The 22,947-nt window shown below is 45.6% G+C and overlaps 1 long non-coding RNA gene across 1 annotated transcript in view; it reads right to left on the bottom strand.

Moving 5' to 3' along the window:
• LOC143695565 (uncharacterized) overlaps nucleotides 1–22,947 on the bottom strand; it is a 131,801-nt gene that overhangs the window by 69,260 nt on the left and 39,594 nt on the right. The window contains exon 3 of the long non-coding RNA XR_013184911.1: nucleotides 3,221–3,301. This is a non-coding gene — a long non-coding RNA (uncharacterized LOC143695565). The remainder of the gene's footprint in view (nucleotides 1–3,220; nucleotides 3,302–22,947) is intronic.

Here is a 22,947-nt window from a genome sequence, read left to right as displayed (position 1 = left end):
GCTAAAAGTTCATTTAGGATAGGGTGCAAATGCAGGCTAGGTATAGAACTCGACTGAGGAGGATGAGCAGAGCAACAGCTGAGCACTGCTCCACCCAGGAGGATGCACTCAGCATCTCCAGGCTGGCCAAGGAGGGTCCTAAATCCACACCAGTTTTGAGCTAAGGCATTGTCCCTACTTGAGCAGCCAGCCTTTGAGCTGCAGCAATCCCTTGGATTCGTGCATTGCTACTGCATCAAAGATGAGGCAAAGCTCGGCCTAGAAGCCGTTCCAGGTGGGTTTAAACCAGCCAGTCTCATGTGGTGCCTGTTTGGGCAGGAGCTCGGTGGGCTCTGCTCACCCCATGTTCCTCATACTGCCCTCATCAAGGTGGGCTGAAGCTGCAATCACAGACCCGTTCTGGGATCAGCATTGACTCAGGTGGGTTACTGTGAAAGCTGGAGGAAGCAGGGACCCCACAAGTGCCAACCAGGGCCCCATCTCCCCACCAAGACAGCAGAGCCACAGCCCACACTTTTCTTTCTGTATCCTGGCCTCTGGGCTTTGCTTTTTTCGCCTCTTTGCAAGGTCGTTAGGTTTGACAAAGTTATCTTCTCCAGTTGGACAGAACTGCTTTTTCTCAGGGTTGATCAACTTGTGTCATGCAAACTACCCAGGGTGGAGGTAAACCAAGAAAAGGGGCATTCAGATGGTTCCTTTTATGTTTCACAGATCATTTGCATCCTTATTCTCTGCCTTTAGGGCAACTCTCAGTTGACTGAACACCTGCTTTTAGCTGCCGGGAAGCACACAAGAAACCTCCTTCTCCACCCACCCCCAATTCACACCCCTTCCGAGTATTTAACTGGTGTCACTGAGGCTTGCAAAACCCTCCTCACTTCAGGCAGGCTGCTCATTTCATATTGGTCAAGATGGAGATGACAACATCCTCTTGCTTACCATGTCCCAGAATCCCAAAGCATCCCAGCTCAAGGAAATCCCAAACTCAAAGAAAGCAGAGAAAAACAGAGAACGCTTTGTGGCTTTGCATTCCATATGCCCTGAATATCCTTGCTGATATCCACGGTGTCAACCGAGCACAAAAATGCTTTAAAAAAGCGGAGTGACAGAGAAAGAAAGCCAGATGGAATGAACTTAATTGTGAAAAACCCAGAGAGATGTCCAGCAGCCAAGTAAAAATGAGGCTGTTTCCTCGAATCACTGATACTGCAAAAAGCATCCCCCCTCTTAGACACAGCCCTTGCATCTCCTGTTAAATTGCTCATCCTTAACATCAATTCTCACAACTCCAAAGAATCAGTTTATTCCTGCTCTTTGGATGGAGAATCAAGGCACAGTTCAAAGCAAAGAGACCAGTGGGAGAAGCAAGCATCAAATACAAGGGCACCATGAGTCCCTGCAACATCTTCTGGTCCCCAAGGCAGACAGAAGGCAGGAGAGGTATGTGTCAGGCTCAGGCAAAGGGCAGCAGTAACCACACAGTAACCACTCCATCATTTCACTGTGACAGTTTCCCTTGCTATAAAAAGGAGAGATTCCTCTCTCCAGGGTGGCAATGAAAACACTCCAATTATCAGCAATACAGAAAAGCTAACAGTAAATTGCAGAGAAAACATTAAATAAATGAAGAATAACACATACACACACACACACACACACACATTTCCTTTGCCCAATTACAACTAAACAAGAGTGACCTACTACAGCAAATTATATTTGTTCTTTGACTTAAAGGCGACAATCTTGACAATCTCGACAATGGACCATCATCATCAATCCTTATTTCTGAACAGACTGCCCTCAGAGAACAAGCATGTTGAGGGCATCAGCAGAAGCATAAGCACACCAAAAATCTTCCAGTTACCTCTGCTTAGGTACAACACCTTGTACATCTAGATTTCAACCAGTGTCAATATTTATCCTCACTGCAGTAGGGATGAGCCAGCCCAGGCTGAGCACTCTGCAAACACAAACAGAACACATCTCCATCTCCAAGAACTAGGAGGGGAAGCAAAGGGGGTGGCCTAGCAAAGTCAGGCAGATGTCTGTGCAGGATTTCCCCTGGCTGAGAGATGCAGGAATGTGCACAAAAGTTCTGGATGGAGATTCTAATCAACAGAGAGCTGACATGCAGGCCCCAGTTCTTCACAGAACCACACCTGGGGGATTCTGCACCTTAGCCAAGGTACAGGATTGTGGATGCTCCCTCTACAGGTGTCAGGTTCCCATGGGGAGATGGCAAGCATTGTTCCAAACCTTCCTGTGGCTGAAAAGCCACAAGCCACATCACTCAGAAAGCCAAAGAGCAGAGCAGCTCCAGGGCTGGTTCCCAGGAGGTTACAGTGCAGCCCAAGCAGCCTCACTAGGGCTTCGTGCAGCGGCTCCTGGGGCTGGAATAAACTCCTGAGGCTGGAATCTCTTGCTGATTCTCACTGGGGCTGCAACAGCCAATGTGAGATGACCCAGTTGGACTGAAACCTCCTCAGCAATCATACCCTATCCTTCAGGAATGTACATATGCTGCCAGTCAGGGTGTATAACTGCCGAGAGCAGGCTCAGACAAGTGGCTCACAGATTTAAGCTGTGTCCAAACATTGAAGAAAATTTAAGGGCAGCTTAGGAGAGTCCAAGCTTTCATGCAGTGTCTTTGGACACCCCAAGCCACAAGCAAGCACCCTGAACTCCAGTCCTCCTACACAGGGTACAGACATTACACATGCCTTGCAGACCCTACAACCAAACAAGCTGCCCCAGCTGTGCTGACAGTGCACAGAAACAGGTATTGTAGGGAATGATTCAATCCATTCAGATGCCTACAGCAGGTCAGGGTCAGGCACTTCCTAAAAATACCCATTTCCCTCCAGTGACTGTAAAAGGAGGCTGGGGGAGGGCTGGATCAGTAGCGGGTAATTGCAGCAGAGTTCTCTAAACCCAGATGAGTCAAGTTCCCTGCTGTGAAGCCCAAATACAGCCAGAAACAAGACCTGTGTGATGCACAAACCCCAACATATTCCAGAGAGTCTCCAGCCCTTCTGAGACTCCCAAGCACAACAGCAGTCTACAATCCTCCCATCAGGCCTGAAGAGGCAAACACAGTGAAACCTGTACCAAAAGGAAATCTGGAGGATCAACAGGAGAGGTCTCACACAAAGGGTGCAGGGGAAGACCTGGAGGGCTTCTATCTCCAGGCTTATGAGTGCTGAAAGACATCACCACTCACCTCATTTGCCAGGAAACCCTGGCAGGATCTGACCTCCCATTGACACACTCCTCCCTTCTCCTTTCTGCAGTCAATCGAGACCTGTATAACATTACAACAAAAGAAATGTCAGCAAGCTCAATCTTGTCCCCTCCCTCCGACCAAAAACCTTCAATTGCCTTAATTTTTCAACATAAGGCTGCAATGGAAAGCAGTTATATATAAATTACAGCTTATATAAATAGCAGCTTATGTATACATTTAAATATTTGTAATATTTCTATATCTATTTAATACATATTACTTATTTAAATATATACATCTATACATACATATGTATAAATATATGAATTAGTGAAGGGGCGTGGCTGAAGCAGCAGCACATTCCTCTGCAGCCACCAAAGTTCAGGGATCAGTGATGGAGCCCTACAGCCTGTCCCATGCTGGACTCCCACAACAACCCAGTGGCATGAAAATGCCTGTCAAGGTCCTCCTGAGATGTTCACTGCCAGCTTTAGAGCAATCCCCCAAACACTCCTAAGGAGTAATGGGAGGAAATACAGACAGGAGTGACAGGGAGCCTGGGTGGCCCAGAGCTGTGAGGAAAAGGAATGGAGGCAGCAGACTCCTGCTCCATGACCCAGAGCATCCCAGTGTCACCATGGAGAGGATGTTGGGTTTTCCTCATGGTGACCTCTGGACATTGCTGAGCCCTCTCATTACTGCCCAAGGGTCACACAGGACAGCCAGGTGGACATCAGGCTGCTGTCCAGGCTCTCAGTGCTCTGCTGGGTGGTGGTCCTCATAGACTGTTTTTCCCACCATCCAGGTCCCCATCCTCTCCATCCAGGTCCCCATCCTCTCCATCTCAGGCCACAGAGCCCTCGTTGGCACAACCAAGAATTCACACAGCCATATATCAAACAGCTTTCCACCACACAGGCTGCTGGCAGTGTAAGTGTGAGGCAGAGGAGGGAAGGGGACCTTTATCACCATCAAAATCTCCTCATCTCTCAGCCTATTTAAACCCAGCCACATTTGCTCTGCTAAATTTGGGAGAGTATGAGAAGCATTCCATCCTAATGGGAGGTGGGGGAGGGACAAGGCAGCTTCTGGCCTTCTTTAACTCCTGCCAAGTGCTCTGTAATTCAAAGTCCATGTCAGGGAAGCCACCCTGGCTGCACAGCAATGGCCTAGACCCAGCAAACCTGGAGATCAGTGCCTTAACCCCTTCCAGTCAGCATCTGAGCTTGCCTGTTTTAAGAAAATGATTGAGTCAGGCAGGCTTTAGGAAACAGCTCCCACTGAAATATCAGGTATCCAGGAGATATGAGGAAGGAATTCTGGACAACTCCACATATCAGCTTCAGACAGTGAGTTTGAAGACCCTGCCCTGAAGGGATGCAGTGCTCAGCCTGGTACCAGCTAGCAGCAATCCTCACCTTCAAACTCATTTAAGAAGCTGTGAATGATTATTTTTGGGTGCAAAACAGATGAACTACTCAGGAAGGACAGCATCAATACCTCAGCAGGAAGGGGTCACTATTCCAGAGAAGCAATACCCTGACCTGCAGCACAGGCACCTATAAAGTTACCATCAGGCTTTGCTTTTGACATCACAGGAACAATTAAACCTCTCCTTGTTGCTGGCAGGTACAGGAAGGAAACAAAGGTTACAGTAACCTTTCTGGACCTGTTCTCTATAAACACCATCAGCACCTGCAGCCTTCTGCAGATGCCCAGAGAAATCTGCCCCTGGAAATACAATCCATGGAACATCTGGGGGGGCAAATGTGTTGCTGCCCACACCCAACAAATAAACATTTTAATTAATCCCAGAGGGTGCCAAGTCCGGCGGTGTACATGGTGAGCCAGAAATTTTCCTCAGCATCCACTGAGACATTCGAGGGAGCTTTTGAGGAATCCAGGCATGAGCCTGGGCAAGCGGCCGGAGACATTTCCCAAGCAATTCACAAGCAGGCCAAAAAAAAAAAAAAAAAGAATTAAATAAAAAAAAACCACACCAACCTAGGCTTGTTCTCGGCAGAAGTGGGCATCAAACGTTCTGACATCAAGAAGGATGATTAAAGACAGCTGAGGTGCAGGAAAGATTAAAAGAACTAAATATGCCCAACCTGGCTAAGCAATGAGTAAGAGGAGACGTGATAAAAGACTCCAGGCATCTGAATGAAGGGAGTGGCGTGGCATTAAAGGACTGAATAAAATATCTTTCTGAGAAATGGATCCATCAACGATCTCTCAAGAGATAAGGTACAAGCCTCATTTTTTAGGCATTTATAAAACCGGTCGCCAGAACTGAGGTTTTTGAGGAGAAATCCACATTGCCCTGAAGGGAATATACACCAAAGCTTTTTATCTCTTCCATGGGGTGCTGCAAACAAGGACCTCCGGGCCACCAGGGAACACATGAAACTTGGGATGGGGCAAGCATTTCATACCACCTCACCCAAGAAACAGAGATATGCCTTTTCACTGTAAAATTAAAATTTATAAACATACTTGATTTTTCCCTTGTATTTTTATTCAGCAGCCCTAATCCATAATGCCTCGGAGTTAGGGGGAGAAAAAAACAAAAAAAGAAGGAAATAACCACCAACCTATTCAAAATGAACAGGTCTGGGGACCTAACAAGCACTAGATTTTTTTTTTCACCACAAGAAAGATACATGGCATGGTACCAAGGAAGCAAGAGCCTGGACTGAGCTGGGCAGTGGTGCTCCTGGCAACTGCCAGCCCAGCAGCTCTCTAGACACAGCCAGACACAGAACACACATGGGCAAAGTGACAAAATCCTGGGAAGTTTTTCAATACTTGGCTCTGATGAGATCATACCCTTCAGTCAAAGTATCCTCTGACCCTCTGAAACCCAGGGGCCTGATACACCTTATAAAGATCAGAAATGAGCCCTAAGGCCTAAGTAAACCACCCAGGAGGAGAGATAAACCTGTTATGCTGGCTTTGCCCCAAGAAGTCATGTAATGCACACCTCACTATCAACTCTGTGAAGCCAAACCAGTGGATTCTGTGTAATTTCACATGATGTCCATATGAGCCATACGAGGGTCTTCTGGACATTCCCCCCAGCACACAGTGGTGCACCCTAGGGAAGGAGCTTGACCAGGCCAAAACTATTTACTGAATGCAGATATATGCACGGTGAGGTTTTTACCAACACCAGCTTATCAGTTCATGTGATGTGCCAGGGGACTGCAATTGACCCCAGAATGTTCTTTCAGGTGCTTCTGCCCCGATATTGCTGATGCAACTCAGCCACCAGGGGTAGGACTTACAGGGCTCAGTGGTATCCCAGATTTGGGTACTTAAAGACTTCTTCCCCAGTTGGGAAAAGCCAGAAGACATTTGTCAGTGGTGTAATTTTAATCACTGTTAAATTCACACAATGGCCAAGTATCCTGTCCCAGCTGCCCCTGACCCCCTGACCTAGTGAGCTAAGGCAGGGTAGTTGAATCTAAGAGGAAACTAGATAGGAAAAAACACAAAAGGTGAGTAATTTTCTTCTAATTAATTCCCTAAACCAGTTCAGTGAGGCTCAGGCAAGTACTAGAAATCTTTCCCCTTTTGGCATGAGCAAGATCAGCTGAACTGCAACATGTGACTGCAATCCAAGGCAACCTTTGTTTGCAAGACCAAGACTGGATCTTTTTAATTTTATTTTTTCCCCCTTTCCCACAGCAACCTCTTAAGTCTGCAACTGCCTTTCTCCATGGGAACAGGAGATCCACCATTAATTGACCAGTGAGTTTTATTGCAGAGTTGAAACAGGATGCTCAAAGAGGATTTTATTGCGGATTTTTTAATAAGTAGGACATTTTAGTAGGCAGTGTATCTTCTTGCTTTATGCTTGCTTGTTTCTTTGGGAGGCTGAAGTACAAAACCAGGCTGCCAGATTCATTTTATATACTGAAGAAACATGATTTTGTTCTACCCAACTGTAAAAAGAGAACATAAAAAGACTCGTTCAAAGTGGAGGAAATTCTGCTCCTTATGTTTGGGATGAAAAGGGAAAATTAAAACATCTAAGATAGATTATTATACCTTCCATCAAACCTTCATCTTCCCACAGAATCAGCTGCTTCCATTACTGCAGCAACACTGATGCTGGAGATTACCTGGCTCGGGGTATCACTGTCACACAGAATTAAAGGTTTGCAGGCTGTATTTGGACAACTCCCTCCTTTCCTTTTGATGTTAATTTTGGGTATCCCTGCTCAGGCCATGACTGCAGTTTTACTCTGCTCTCATCATGCATTCAGACTGACAGTCAGACCTGGCAGCTCTCACAGCAGGTGTAGCAGGAGAGCACAGCCCCTCTCTGACCCACAACTCATCCTTCCAGGAATGACTTTGGAGTTTGGAGATGGGAATGTAAAATTTTGACTTGTGCAATTCCCACTACAGGGAGCGGAGGTTATTTTTTCCCCATTCAGAGAGTTAATAAGAAACAACACACTCTCAAAACACAGATTAATTTCTACTCAGAAGAGTGGGCTGGGGAGATAGTCCATGTGTTAAAAAAAAAAAAGAAATGCACAGAGCTCTCACAGGAAGAGCCCCAGGAGGAGCTGTGTGCTGGGAAGCAGCCAGTTCTCCATGTCCTTCCCAAGAAATACATTTCTCATCCTGACACATACATTTTGGTACACCCACTCCCACTCAGCAGAGCCTTTGCCGGCATCCATTTCCCCTGGATATTTTACAAATGCTTATCCAGAGCCTCCCATTCTCACTCTCTCATATGGCAGTAACTGCTATTCTATTTTTGCTCCAGTTTTGAAAAGGTGTGAGAGAGAAATGAGTGTTTTTCATGTTTCAGAAAGATGGGAACCTCTGTCTGAGCTGGCAGCAGCTCCTCAGCTGAGGGAGAGGGGATGGATGCACTTGCCCTATGTACAAAGCCCTTGGAGAGGGAATGGAGCAGGATGTAAGTGCCTGGACTGCTGCTGGTAGTCTGGAAAGAGTTACTGCTGGGCTGGGGTGAAGAATGCAAGTGACGCAGCAGCATCCTGCAGGGAGAGAAGGGAAAACATTAAAAAAAAAAAAAAAGCCTTACAAAACCTCCAGCTCTTTGGCTGAGGTTCAGGATGACTACACTTTTACTGTAAGTGTTTAGTAACTCAGTCTCACATAACCCTCTCTGCCCACTTGGGGCCACGAGATGCAGCTTAGAAGCTACAAGAAATGCTTCACACACACACACACACACACACACACACTCACACACATCCAGCCAATCCCTGTCCAAGGGAGGACAAAAAGCCTTTAACAAATTAAGCTGCATTTCCCATTTAAGCAGATCTCCATCACTATTTATTTAACAATTTTAAAGTGTTATTTTAGCCTTCCTGGTTTTTGTGTTGAGAGACTGTTCCTGGGACAGGAGCCAAAGTTGCTTAGAGCAACCCGGCAGCTGGAGAGGGAGGGAGAGGCAGGATAGAAGAGAGGAAGAGGAAGATGCCAGCACGAGGCTTCACTGTGGTCACAGCAGCCCCCAGCCACAGAGCTGGAGGGAGGTGAACAGAAAACTGGGGACAATGATGGGGAAAGAGAGCTGGGGTGAAGAGCTGTGTGTGCTCCATCACCATTCGGTGGCTGTTGAGGCTCCCTGCTTTCAGCATCCTGAGCAAGCGTGTGGGGAGATGAGCAGGTGAAAGCAAAGCTCTGGCAGTCCTGCACACACCAGCATCCACCCCAGGAAGGTGCCACAGCTCTCTGTGGGTACCATCCAGGAGAGGTGCTGATCCTGCCTGAGAGATGCTCTTACAGGAAAACTGACCAGAGGATGGATGACCCACCTGCTCACAAATGCTGTTTGGTATCCACCTGCTCAGAATGCCCTGCAGTACCAACAGCCTTAGAACAAATGCATCAAGGTAAAAACAATATTAAACATTTCCTGTGGCTGTCAGATAAGTCCCACTCAGCCCTACATCCTCTTGCCATGACTATACTTCCAGATTGGCTTCCAAGAACATCTCATTGCATGAAACACTAGTCCTGTGAAGTCACCAAAGCCAAGATTTCAACCTTACACATAATTATATTCGCCACTGTCATTAACATAATAGATCTGTTCCTTGAAAATGTACTTCTAAAGAGAAAGTTAGTTATCAGTTTGTCTTCCTTAAAAACATTTTAAAAATCCTTTGTGCCAATGTCTTTGCAGTCCCACCTTTTACCCTGTCCTCTGAAGTCCAGCAGTTGCTAGACTCTGCACTTCCTCATGTAGAGCTGATGCTGTTGAGTCACCTGTAGAGCACCCTGGGTTTCAGGAATGCAGTTTGGAGCCTTCAGCATCACCCAAACCACCAAAGATGGGTTTTCTGTGTGTCCAAAGACACATCCCTGAGATGCCACTACAACTTTGCTGACCATACTGAAGAGCTCTGCAGCTCCACTATCAGCAGTCCTGCCACACCAGCCCTGCCATCAGTCAGCTTCATGTGGTGGTCACCCCTTCATCTGGTGATATTATATGGAACTCTCTGGGGATTTGACTTCTCCCCAGAGTAAGCCCCAGCCTACCAGTCTGGAAAAGGCAATGATAAGTAAACTACTTATTCTCTTCTTCAGTGACAAAATGTCAAACATGTCACAAGCAAACATGGTAATCTGCCTTTTTTCTTTTTTTTTCTTTTTTTTTTTTCCCTAGGGGAATTTTAGCATTAACAAGACTGGAACTGAAGCCTAGATCTTCCTAGCAAGGCTCACATCTATATCCTCCAAGATCCTGGACAAAGATGCTGTGCTTTGAGCTGTACAGAGATGCAGCAAGGCAAGGGAACCCTGAAAACCACAGGGGAAAGCTCTGCAGCCTACAAAAAATCAGCCAGGCATATCCTGTAGGTCTGCCTATCTATGATCTTCCTCTTCAAGGCACTTCTATATCCTCCAGTGGTTTCAAAACCCAGCACATACTGTTTAAGTTTTGATGCTCTGTGTTCTCATTATCAACCAACCAATACCATAATATCCTTTCTTCTTGCAGTAAAGCCCCTTTTTTTCCCTAGGGGTAGAGCTGGTTGGACAGAACAGACCAGGCATTTAGCATTTCATCATAAACCTAAGTATCAGCTTGAATCACTAAGGCTTGCACAGCTCCAGCACATTCCCATCAGCTGCAAACACCAGCCTGGTAACATCCCAGCAGTTGCAAGGATATTTGGTTTAGCATCCACAGCAGAGGAGATCATCAGCTTACATCACAGCAGAGAGTGACCAATTTGTGGTCAACCAAACTACTTCCAAGAGCCAAAAAGCCAAGTGCAAAGCAGCAATGACAGAAATTTGGATTTAGAACATCAGGAGGCGTTGAGACACTCAGCCTCAGCAGGACTGACAGGGGCAGAAGCCATGCCAAAATCTGGATGCAAGGAGTGCAGAAATGCTGGGCCAGGAGGGAAGTCAAACAGCCACCAAGCCGTGAACCCTCTCTTGGCTTGTCTTTGAGCTGCTCTCCAAGGCAACACCAGCACAGCCCTGCCAAGAGCAAGCAGGACTCGGCTGCAGTTCCCAGCGATGAGTATCACTTGCCCCACCACCCAGGAAGGGCTGCTGTGCTGCTAACAAAGAGGTTTCTAATGCTTTTTGGGTCAGCTCCAGCCTCACTCATTCTCCTTCACCACCACCACCAGGAGCTGGAACCCACACTCTGAGAAATGCCAGCCTACCCCGCTGCTACCAGGCATGACAGAGACGATGCATGGGAAGACCGTGCCCAGAAGAGGAATTCCCTGTATGCAATTTTTGTCTAGTCCTGTCTTCAGACAATGGAGAGACATTGTGTGCTGCACTCTTCACATCACCTTCCTGGATGTCTCAAATCTGCTGTGTTCCCTTCAAGGCTCAGCTCTACCAGGTGCTCACAATATCCAGTTTCTCTCCTTGCCCTCCTCCTTCCTCCTGCACAACTTCTGCTGTCTGCGTGGCCATACTTTGAAATAAATTTGGAGACACTTCAGCTTTTTCTATCCTGAATGAAATTCCTTGTCCCAGCTCACAGTGTGGACACAAGTTGTGACTACACAACTGCCCACACAATGAGCTGCAGCACAGTCAATACCAGGAGAGAATACTTAGCCCCAAAACTACTGCTGAAGACAGCATACCATCAAACTACAGCCTGACACCTGTGGGCTGTTGGTTTTGGGCTTTTCTCCCTAGGTTTAACATATGCAAATCTTCCAGCTATTCCTTGTAAGTAAATTTTCCCAAACAGAAGTTTCATCTTCCCGAGCAGCCTGCTTTCATATTTAAAATAGAGGGGCTGAGACTGGATGCTGTGTTTCAAACAGGGTTTTTACAGGACAAATTATTACCTTTGCCATTTTTGTCTGGGCTATTCAAGATCTACCTGTCTTCTAACAGCATCTGACTGCAATTCACAACAAGCCTGTGATTCACTGCAGCTCACAGATTCCTTTCTGCAGTTAACCTGCTCATTTTGAGAGTTTCTGCTCATTTTGGGTACGTGCATCCGTTTTCTAAGAGTTCTGTTTTGCACTTGTCTTTATTGAATTTATTTTTTGTATCTTTTAACTACCCTTGCAGCTCATTAAGGCAACTGTAAGAGAAGATGTTTAACCTGAAGTACCTGCAATGTCCCTGGTTGCATTTCACCTCCTGTATCATCTGCAATCTACCATCTGATCTGCTACTGACCCTGCAAATGACTTCCGATCCAACAGAGAACTATTTCTTTTACCTTCTTAAATACCAGCTTACAATGATTTCATCTTCAGCATATTTCCCAAGTTTGTTTACTGAGCTGTTGGGATTTCCTCAAGAACTACTCTACAGGTTTCTGAACTTTTTTGGTAAAGTCACTAAAATACCAGACCTGGTAGGAGACTGCCTAGCAGTCCTGCAGGCTCTCCATCCTTCAGGAGAACTTGGAGGTATCACAGCTAAGGGCTGGCAACTCAAGACAATATGAGTTCTAAAGTTTCTTGAAATTTTCTTTTAAGTCAGCTCAAGCAAATCATCCATTCCCCATTTAGGATCAGCATCACAGTTTTTCAAGTCTTACCTACCCAGCTCTCTGTTGCTATTTCCTGCAGCTGCACTAAGTTTTCAGGGCTGCAGGCACTTACAAAGAAAAGCTCATGCCCAACAGGTTAAGAGTTGTTATTTTCATTAACTTTAAATCATAAATATGATTTCCACTCGAAAAGGGAACACTTCATTTAACAGACACAGTGGCTCTGATGGGTAATGAAGGGTTTTGAAGGAAATTAAAAAATGGGAAGCAAGGGGGAAAAGAAAAATAACACTTCCAGAAAGTTTTCCGAAGGAAATGAGTAACCACTTGTTATTAAATGATAAATCACAGTCCTTAGGAAGTGCCATTGTCTGTGGTCTATTTTTAATGAGAAAATACCCGTCACTGGCACAAGGACTATATGGGACATGTCTGTGGACAGTGGGAGTGTGCACTGGGAGGTATCATCTCACTGCTGCTATTCCCATCACTTATCAGCAACGAAAACAGGATGAAAAGAACATGGGTTAGAGGAAGAGAAAAATGCATCCAGGGCAACAAACAAGGCCTACTGTTCTCCATGGATGGAAGACAGGAGGAAACACTAGAGACCAAGGTGAGGCTGAGTGTAGTCTTAGGCTTTGCTTATTTTCCATGTGTGAGGGATGCACATGAAGCCACCAGGAAGCAAATCTGTGCTGACCCAAATGTCTCTATGGGGGCTTAGGTGACCTCCCACATGCACTAGCATCCTCTTTGTCCCCAAGATGGGGACACATTAGGCATACAGCCACAAGAAGCCTCTGGGCCTCTTTTCCCCAAGGTTTGCCACTAACACAGAGTTTTCCGGGGAAGCATCTGATGCTGCAGCACCACTGATGCTGAACACTTCAAAGGTGTAATTAGCCTGATTTTATGCTGATAAATGAGTCCCAGATTCCTGTGGCAAAGTGACTCCCAGCTGGGAATAGGCACACTGTCAAGTGAAGGGAAGCAAAAGACAGCACAGTTGGCTGAAGGCTCAGGTATAAGCACAGCCTCAAAACCAATCAGAGTGGCCTAGACCCAGCCACCAGGCAGCAAGACTCCCTGCACACTGCTGAAGAGATCATTTTTGGCATCTTATGCCAAGCCCACCTCTCCCAAGTCCCAGCCAAGCACTGCCAAGCCTGAGCCACAGGGTTCAGCTGCAGCCCAGGTTCCTCATGCACTCAACACATTCTGTCCCAACACCACACACCCCCACAAACTTCCCAGACTGCAACAGAAACAAGCAGAAACCTGTGGCCAGTGTGCTGAAATACCATGCGCTATGTCTCATTTTACTGTGAGGGTGACCAAGCTTGCTCAGGAAGATTGTGGAGTCCCCATCTGTGGAGATACACAAAAGCCATCTGGACATGGTCCTGGGCAACTGGCTGTAGCTACTTGCCACCTGCACAGGTCCCTTCCAGCTTCAACCATCCTGTGACTTTTTAATAGCAAAGCCAACTGCATAGCAATCCTTTGCTTTCACTGACCCACAAAAAGACTGTAATTATTCAGTTTCTCAACTATTTCTGACATTCTTTCCATAGATGAGGTTTAAGCCTTTTTTCCCCTTTTCTTTTTAATAGGAACGTTACCCCACAGTTCACAGCAGATTATAAAACATGCACACACACATCACTCTTCCAAAACAGCATTTAGAAGTGTTTGTTTGATTTCTTTTTCCTGCCACCCATAAACCACCACCCTGCTGGTCTCATTCATTGTGTGACATTTTGCAACGAAGCGTAAAAATGGTATTAATCATAGCTCTGAAAAAACACAAACTTCTTCTCTGAGGTTTGAAATAACCATTTGGAAGAAAAACTTGCAGGAGCCAGAAGGACTGACAGGGCTGGAGACTGAAGTCCTTGTTTGCAAAGGCCAAGTGTATCCCAATATATCCCTTGGACAGTTGCCCCAAGCCAGAGTTATAATACTTTATTCCTCAGTTCAAGTAGCAAGAAGGAGATTTGGTACAAAATCAGTACAAATACCTAAAGGGAATAGGGAGGAAAATGTGTGGTAACTCTAATGGGAGGCCTGAGCTCAAGCTACAGCTTTGGTGAAAGTGTCTGAAGCCCCAGCTGCCTCTCATCTCCAGGATGTTGCAGCCAGAAAGACCAGATAAGGGTACCCACCTCTCACAGGCAGCACCTGAGCATCATGGACAGTGTGCTGGCACTCACCCACGGCACAGTGCTGCTTCAGCCACAGGCAAAAGCACAGAGATCTGCAAAGGCTATGCCAAAAAATAAAAATCATTATCATCTTTATGTTTTCTGGCCAAACACCACTGCAGAAAATTACCTTCTACATAAATCAAGTTCTTTGTCCACCTCTGGATTCAGTGCTTCTCACAGAAGGGGAGCTTCTGTCAAAGATGGTGTCAGAAAAAAACATGAAGCTCTTTTTTAAGATAGATGCTTTAGCAGATATTTGCCAAAGGCTTTGGAATCCCTCTGCTTCACTGCTAAAACATTAATAATTTAAACACCTTCTTTTAAATTAGGAAGGGCACTAAAAGAAACTATTGAAAGAGAAAAACCATCAAGCTTGCCACCACCTCCAACTCAAATACTGACATTTTCTCTCAAACCTCAAAAGTAATTTCAACAACCTGACAAATGAGAAATTTACATTTTTCTTACCTGTCCTTCCCTCACATTTTCTCCTCTGCCATTAATCTTCCAGGCAAAGCAGCTGACCACAAGGACAGGGCACTCCAACCATCCTGGTACAAAAAGACCCAGGATGCTGTAAATCAGGCGCAGGGGTGGTGTAAACAGTCATAAAATGTTTCACGGGGCATGGCAAATATTTAGGTTTACTGTTTTATTAGTGGGATAGGATGGGATGGGATGGGATAGGATAGGATAGTTGGAAGAGACCTACAACCATCATCTAGTTCAACTGCAAGTACTTTTTGTTAGAAGAGCAAGACAGAGACAGGAATACAGAGTGAGAGAGAAAATAATCAATTATTTTCTCTTCTTTTCAATCAGTAATCCCAGACTCCTGTGCATGGTGAAGTTCCCTGCTTATTCAAAGCCTGTATGCCCCTGCCTGTCTCACCAATGCCTTCCTTATCAGCACATTTCATTCTTTCCTATTCTTTAAAGAGCTCTGCAAATTGAAAAAAGTGTATTATCTCCATATTTAAGAGAAAAAAAAAAGGCTGGCAGAGAAAGGTCTACCTCACTATCAAGGTTTTTGCAAGAGCATGAAAAACGTGGCAGCCCAAGATCCATGCTGTCAACATAAACCCCATCAGGGACCCCACCTCCTTCAGCAGCAGCTGGCCCAGGCACAACCCTCTGTCCTGCTATCAAGGTGGCCAGACAAAAGCACACACTTGGAGACACATCCCCCCCTCCCATGCAGATGTATGAACTTCAGATGGATTTGGACCAGTCCAAATTTGAAAAGATGTGTACAGCCAGGGTACACCATCCATTTACTCCATACCAAGTCTTCTCTTGAAGAAAGCCTCTTTGATTTGAGTCCCCAGTGCAGCCATGTAAGCACTGGAAAAATGCAACCTTATGCCTCTCCAAAGGATGCTTAACACATCCTCTTCCTCAGGGAAAAAAAAAAAAGAGGATTAGCTATTCAAAACCTACATGCCAGGCAATCTGCTGACCAAGTGCCTCCCTTCGATAGCTTTTCCAGACAGTCATGAACTTTAAACCATTTTTTGTCTCCAACTCCCAGCAGCTCCTAAACAGTGTGAGCTAAATATTTATAGAAGAATCACTGTTTGTTTAAGTTTCAATCCATACTCCCTGAAGTCCAATATGCCCAGATCCTGAAATGACAGCTGATTACAGAAGAGCCTGAAAACACCACAGAGGGGACACTGAGACTTACCAGATCTTTCATCTGGACACTTTCTCCACTGGTTGTTTTGGGGAGCCTTTCCCAGCTTCTTTCAAAAGAAGAGGAACTGCAGCTCTTGCCAGCCAATGTTTCATCAGACACTTTGGCACAGACCTGCTCAATGACACAGAGGTTTTGGGGGGCCCCACTGTGCTCTAGAGCATATGGACTGCTGCTGGAAATGCAATGGGAGCACCCAACCTGCTGAGCAGCAGGCACCAAAGCATGGTGAGAACACCCCAACACCAATGCCACAGCTGGGGCACAGACAGCGTCTGTCACTTCAGCTGAACAAGTTCTACCCTGACTCATCTCTTCTGGACTCAGCAGCAGCTTTTCCAATTTACCGTGGTGTCCACTCCAGTTGAACAAAACAGTCCTCCCATGCCTTACAAAAGAACTAAGGATAGCCACACTTTCTGCCTAACTGAACAGCCTGTCAGAAGTTGAAAAGACACCTGTATGAGCTGACACACTACTGCTATAAGCTAGCCAAGTCCAACTAGTCAGCTGCTCACCTATGGTGTTACACAGTTTCATGGGTGAGGCAAGAAGAAAATAAAACTGTGCTTCATGCCCTGTAATTGTGTGTGACCAGAGCTGTCCTTTTGGAATGTAACTTGGGACTCATCACCACAAAGGAGCACACGAGATGCAAGACTACTGAGCAGGCACAGCTCTACAACACATCCCAAATGAACATCCCACCCTGTAGGCCTCAGTGTCCAGCTTGGCAATCTTCTAGAGAGACAGCAGAGGCTGGGAGACAACACCCAAGCAAACACACTTCCAATGACCACCCAAGGCTGGTAATTCCCTTTTTGTATGGTTTCACATACAAGCTCCTGCATGAAGAACAGAGCAGAAAGTGCTTACTCCCCTCATCTGAGAGCTGGAATGTGTTTGCTAAAGTCCAGCTACTTCAAACCAGCACCTGCTTTGAACAGCCCCTTGGATGACTGGATCTTGCTGAAGAACTCAAAAACCCCACTGACAGCTGCTACTGTGTCTATCCCATCAAGATGAATTCTTCCACTGCAGCAAGATGGGATTCAGCAAAGTTGCTCCATTCTGGAGTTCTCCAAGGGATAGGAGGACTCTCTTGCATAGGTTGTTTCAAGGCATTTAGCCCCAATAAAATACAAAATGTAGTGTTCCAAGCAGAGCATAACTTTTGTCATCAGGTGGATCTCAAGGACAGGTTTGCACTCTCATTACTCACCTTCCAGCACGAAGGCCCATGAATGGATGATGGACCAATCATGGAAATGTCCATGACAATGCCATGCATGCACTCACAGCCCACACCCACCCTCACATGTATTTTCTATGCACACACAGATGGAAAGTGCCATGAAGCCTCCTGGTGTGTTACATGCATGGGAATCTGCAGGAGTACAGGGGCCCACCACAAGCCAGCCATGCTGGCAGACAGGACTAAAGAGGAGACTGCAACAAGAAAGCTGGAATTAATGACAAGCACTTTCATCAGTAAAACTGCAATTACCCAGCCAGCACACAGCCTTGCATCTCTCTGGGGCAAGCAAATTTACTTATTAGAGAGATGCTTCTACTGTGATCTGACTTTTAGAGAAAGGGGAGAAACTGCCCCAGCTTTTCCATGTTCTATTTCTCTGACTCTCATTCCCCATTATTGGGGAATCACCACACACATCACCATGGCTGCTGGGTCCACTGGAGCCAGCCACGGCTGAGAGGTTGAAGGCACAAGCCTGCAAAAAAGGAGCCTGCAAATCTGCAGCTGGTCTCCTCCAGCATCACCCACACATTCAACACCATGGAGTTTGCTTTACTGATGCTTCATGGAAGAAAATTTTACTAGGGCATGGAAGAGAGACACTTTTCTATTTTAATTTACCTGGCCCTAAAAAAGAAAAATAAAGGAGAAAATAAAGAAGAAATACATCCCCCCTCTTTCCCTTTTTACATAAATATTGGATCTGAGCACTTTATGCTCCTAAGAAGTTAAAAATAGGAAATAACATCAAGTCTGTGTGCTGCATCTTTTATCAAAGCCCTTTATAAACATCAAAACCAGCTCCTCTGCACTCTTTTATACTTTTCCTGCTGTCACTCACAATTCATAAAAGAGGTCTACAGAGATACAAAGGGTAAGGCACTTTCCAGTACTGTCACTGAGAGTCTGGGACAAAAAACCAGCTTTTCCTCAAAGCTCTGAAATCTAAGAGCAATTTTATGACATAATGTCACTTTTAGCACAAGAGATGAATAATAGATATTCAAAACATAATAACACTTTCATAAGTAAACAATGCTTTGCAGTGTCAAAGCTTTTCAGCAGCAGTGTCAAGCCTTTGCAGAAAGATCAACAGTGCAATCACTGAGCACCACCGGGAAGCAAACACTGCAAGAACACACACATGTTTAACCAAAAGGCAGAGCCTCTCTGGCCAAACTCCATCTGCCTTCTCTAGAGACACACATCCAGATCTCCTCTACAAAAAAAGGGAGGTAGGGAGATTAACAAGGTGACCCAGAAACCCCTTATACATAAACTTGACTTTGACCCTGCCATCTCTGAGAGACAAGTGATAAATCCAAACCTCCTCCCCACCTGAAAGATGAGCAGGCTTACACTCACCTATATTCAAGAGATATGAACATTAATTAACTCTAACATTAAAAAAACACATTTGAAAGATGATAGCTGCTAGAATATTCATGACTCTCACCCAGCCTGTTTATATAACTGGATATGAAGCAAATCCTCCATGTAAACCATGGCAAACCTGACAGCATCATTTACCTGTTCAGCATCTTTTCCACAGAAGGCAAATTCCATAACTTGTGGTCACCACTATTTTTTTTCCTGCCCTGCACATAAGAATTTGCAGGGAGGAAGTGATAAAGCCATGATAAAAAAAATTCCAGTGAACTGTCAGCATTATCCTAACCAAAAAAGAATTTCCTCCTTAGTCATCCACAGGCAGGGTAAGCCAGCTCCCCCATGAACTACAGAAGAACAGGGGAAAAGTGCTTATCTGGGAAATTACTTCTCTCCCTAGTACCTTGGTACTTAATTTTTAAGCAAGGCAAAGGTCAAACGAAAACCACCTGATGGGGATGCAAATGGAGCCCTGGATAAAACTGCACAGGGGCCACCACAAAGAGCTGCTCTGTGCAAAAAGCTTAATGAAAGCCAAGAGATAGTGCCAGTGGGAAGGATGATGGCAATCCCACATCCCTGTGCCACAAGAATGCTGCCAGTGGCAGGAGGGCACATCCAAGTTGTGGAGGGGGCCAAGCCAGGGCAGTGTGGGGTCTCCAGACCACTCAGCTCCCCAGGGAATGCCCCCAGCCAGGCAAACTGGGCTGCTGAGCCTGGGCTGAGGATACACTTCTAATCAGGATGGTAAGAGATCCACCTTCCAGAGGCACCAGGGCTGGAATGCAGCTGTGCCTCATCCCCCAAGCTGTCTACAATAATTGTTATAAATATAGGCTGGTTGGTTTGCTTGGTTGCACACACTCAGGCCCTGTTTCTGCTGCTGGAGCCCCAGGTCTCTAATCTGACCTCCTGATTTTGACACTGCAAAGATAAAGAGGAGGCAGCACACTGATGGTACCCTGCAAAAATAGAGCCAGCAAAATCACAGGATACCCAAAACACTGCCAGGGTAGGAGGCTGGGTTTGATTCCAGCTCAGGAAACACCCGGAGAATAAAATATTGCCCAAAATGGCATTTTGTGTTTCTGAACTGGGCTCCACACTGCAGGACAGGAAGATTAGGTTAATGCCCTCCCATGGTGGCAGACTGACCCCATAGCAGCCATTCCTGCTCAGCAGTTTTTGTCTGCTGCCCTATGTAAGCAACCAAACCAGCTTGGAAATGATTAAAGATTAATCAGAAACTCTTCAGATCATGTCCCATTTACAGAGGGAACAGTGCAAATCCTGCCACCTTCACCAAGAGCCCCTCCAAGGGCCTCTCACAGCCCTGGGATGCCAGCCAGCTTTGGAGGCTTTACATTTTCGTGGCATGAGACAAATTTTGTTCAGAGTTCCTCAATGCTAATACTCATAACACTGCCCAGCAGCTGGGAGCACCAGAAAACAGCCTGTCAGCACCTCCAGCTCTGCACAGAGCCCCTCAAAGCAACACAAAGGATTCAGAAGCCAAGCAGACACCTCTTGCTTTCTTGCTGGCATTAACAGTATGTCTTGTGTTAGGTCACTGCTGCTAACCTGAAGAGCACAGTTAGTCAGCAGATAGCTCAGTATTTACTGTGCACAGTAAGTCAGTACCTGCAGATGCAGGTGCTTGTGGAAAAGCAAAGATCATCCATAAAGAAAGATTTTTATTCTGAAAGTAATGATTGGGATGCTTTTGTTAATACAACATTCCAAGCAAGGTCTTAAAGTAATCAATAGAGGATCATTAAAGACATACTAGGAGGGTTATTCCAGATCTTTAAAAATATATGAATATTTATTTACTTATATGAATAAACAGAAATATGGCCTAATGTATCCCCAATTACCTGCCCTGCAGTAAGAGCACAAAGTTTGGGCACAAATGGCATTCATCAATAGGTGCCCCAAAGGAGGGACAGCCCTTAAGGAGAGAAAATGCACACTTCAAAAGTGGTTGATGTTTTTAGCATAAACTAAGGACTGACATCCACCTTTAATTTGCTTTGCTCATGTTGACTTTCACTGCTGCACGATGAGCAAAAGTCAGCCTGTGCAGGATGAGCACAGGAGCATCAACATCCTTCACCCTGGGTATGCTCTCCTCCAAACTCCCCATGCAAGACAGGGGAAGAAAGATCAAAGCAACACTTCAGCATTGCCAGCTTCAGCATTTTCCTCGAGCAAAAGAAGATGTGAATCCAAAGATTCAGCTGTAAATATTTTGAAAGTGGCAAATGGACTTTTGGCAGCCAAAATAAGAATCTTTAAAAGCACTAGCATTTGCTGTCCCCACCCCTCACAAATCCAGCCTGCTGAAGTTGTAAGCAAGGTTGTCCACAAACTGAAACCTGAAACTAGCTTCAGACCCAATTCCAAAAAACCTGGAAGTAATTTTAGAAGCAGGAAACCATCAAGCAAGAGACAGCACCTGTAGATTAAAACCTCTTCCTCTGTCAGGCTTTGACACATTTGACTCACAAAACCATAAAGAAAGTAAGACTCCCTTAAAAAAGCCTCATTGTCAAAATTTTTTATAGCTGTTGATGTTATATTTTATCCTTAAACCAATAAATACTTGCAATTCCTTAATTTGCTGCCAGCTGGGGAGAGATTTAAAAACTTCTGCAAACCTGCAATTTCAGTGCTGGTCTGTGCTGGGCACTGAAAAATTCCACAGGGGTGAGAGTGAGAGGGGTTAGTCATGACAAGAACATCCCTGCAATGTGCCAGAGCTGCTTTTCACTGTCATCCAACCATCCTTAATACTGACTTAGACCATCAATGATTTTTATAATCAGTTATGTGCTTTTGAAACACACACCCACATACACAACCCTCTCAGGCAGCCAAATAGAAGCTTTCTGTATTTTTTCTATTCTTATTAATAACATGCATCTGTGTACAGACCAGCCCCCTAAAGGACATTTTGATCCAAGGATCTGCAACCTGACTCAAAGCAAATCTTTGCTACTTTACCACTTTACCAGCAAATATCTTGAATGCTAATGTAGTTCATCTTTTAATTAGCACCTAGGGATGCAGCCAGCAGCCCTCTGCCTGGATGCTCAAGCTGACCAACAGCAAAGCCCTTAAACTGCTTACCCTCTGAAGCTGCCCCACATCTATGCAGGGTGAGACCTGCTCTGAAGAAAACCTGAGATGATTTTTCCTCCCTGTAAAGAACAGCTGCACATTTGCAACTGAAACATCATTCCTGGCCAAGCTCTAATTCCTGGGCCACTCCCAGGTGGCCCAGATGTGCCAGGTGCCTGCCAGACTGTGTGTGACTGGGGAGTCTCATTGCAAGGGGCCATGCAGAACATAAAATTCAGGGTACATCCACCATGGCTTTTCTCCCTGCTCACTGTCAGTGCTGACCCTACAACGCAGAGGTCAAGCACACTGGGGCTGCTCTGGGTTATGCAGGTTACAGGCACGTTTTGTTTGGTGTCCAGAAGCACCAAAGGGCCTGGCAGCACCAGAGCAGAGCAAATGATGCCCCATCCGCTCCCAGTTACTTACAAAAGATAAAGCTCATTCCACTGCAATGTGCTGCTGACAAAGCACCTTTTCACATCTTACAGCAACAAGGGGAGATCTGGTTTGCAATGTCTTTATCAAACAGCTGACCACAAAAAAAAAAAAAAAAGGATTTTAAATATCAGTGGTGCTTGCTTTAATTGTAGATAAAAAGAACAACTGCAAGTGATCTGTCTTTCTCAGGTGCTTTAGAAGTTGTTAGGAGCTAGTTAATAAAACACTAAGGACTTCAGTGATGGGAAAACTCTTAATTCAGGTTAAGTAAGGAAAACTATCTGCAAATGAAGAGCTGGTTCCAGGAGATGTCTCTGCAGCAGAGCACAGAGTCCATACAAGCACACAGAAGGGTTTGGCCCTGCTGAGCTGAGCTCCAGGCAGTGCTGCTGGAGAGGGCTCTGCCCTGGCACATGACCACACTGCAGGGATGAGCACGGACCATCCCCACCAGCCTGGCAGGATGCTGCTTCCACCTCCAAATCCCTGCTGTCAGCTCCGGCCTCTGTTACAAGCACAACAAGCACTTGACTTTACTCATTGATAAAGCAAAGAACATCTGTATCCCCAATCTCTGTCTACCATCTCCATCCGGCCTACAGGTCACAGTCA

The sequence above is a fragment of the Agelaius phoeniceus genome, chromosome 1 (assembly GCF_051311805.1).
Source record: "Agelaius phoeniceus isolate bAgePho1 chromosome 1, bAgePho1.hap1, whole genome shotgun sequence".
Taxonomy (NCBI): Eukaryota; Metazoa; Chordata; class Aves; order Passeriformes; family Icteridae; genus Agelaius; species Agelaius phoeniceus.
Note: the sequence above shows the minus strand (reverse complement) of the source record. Positions and strands in the feature narration are given on the sequence as shown.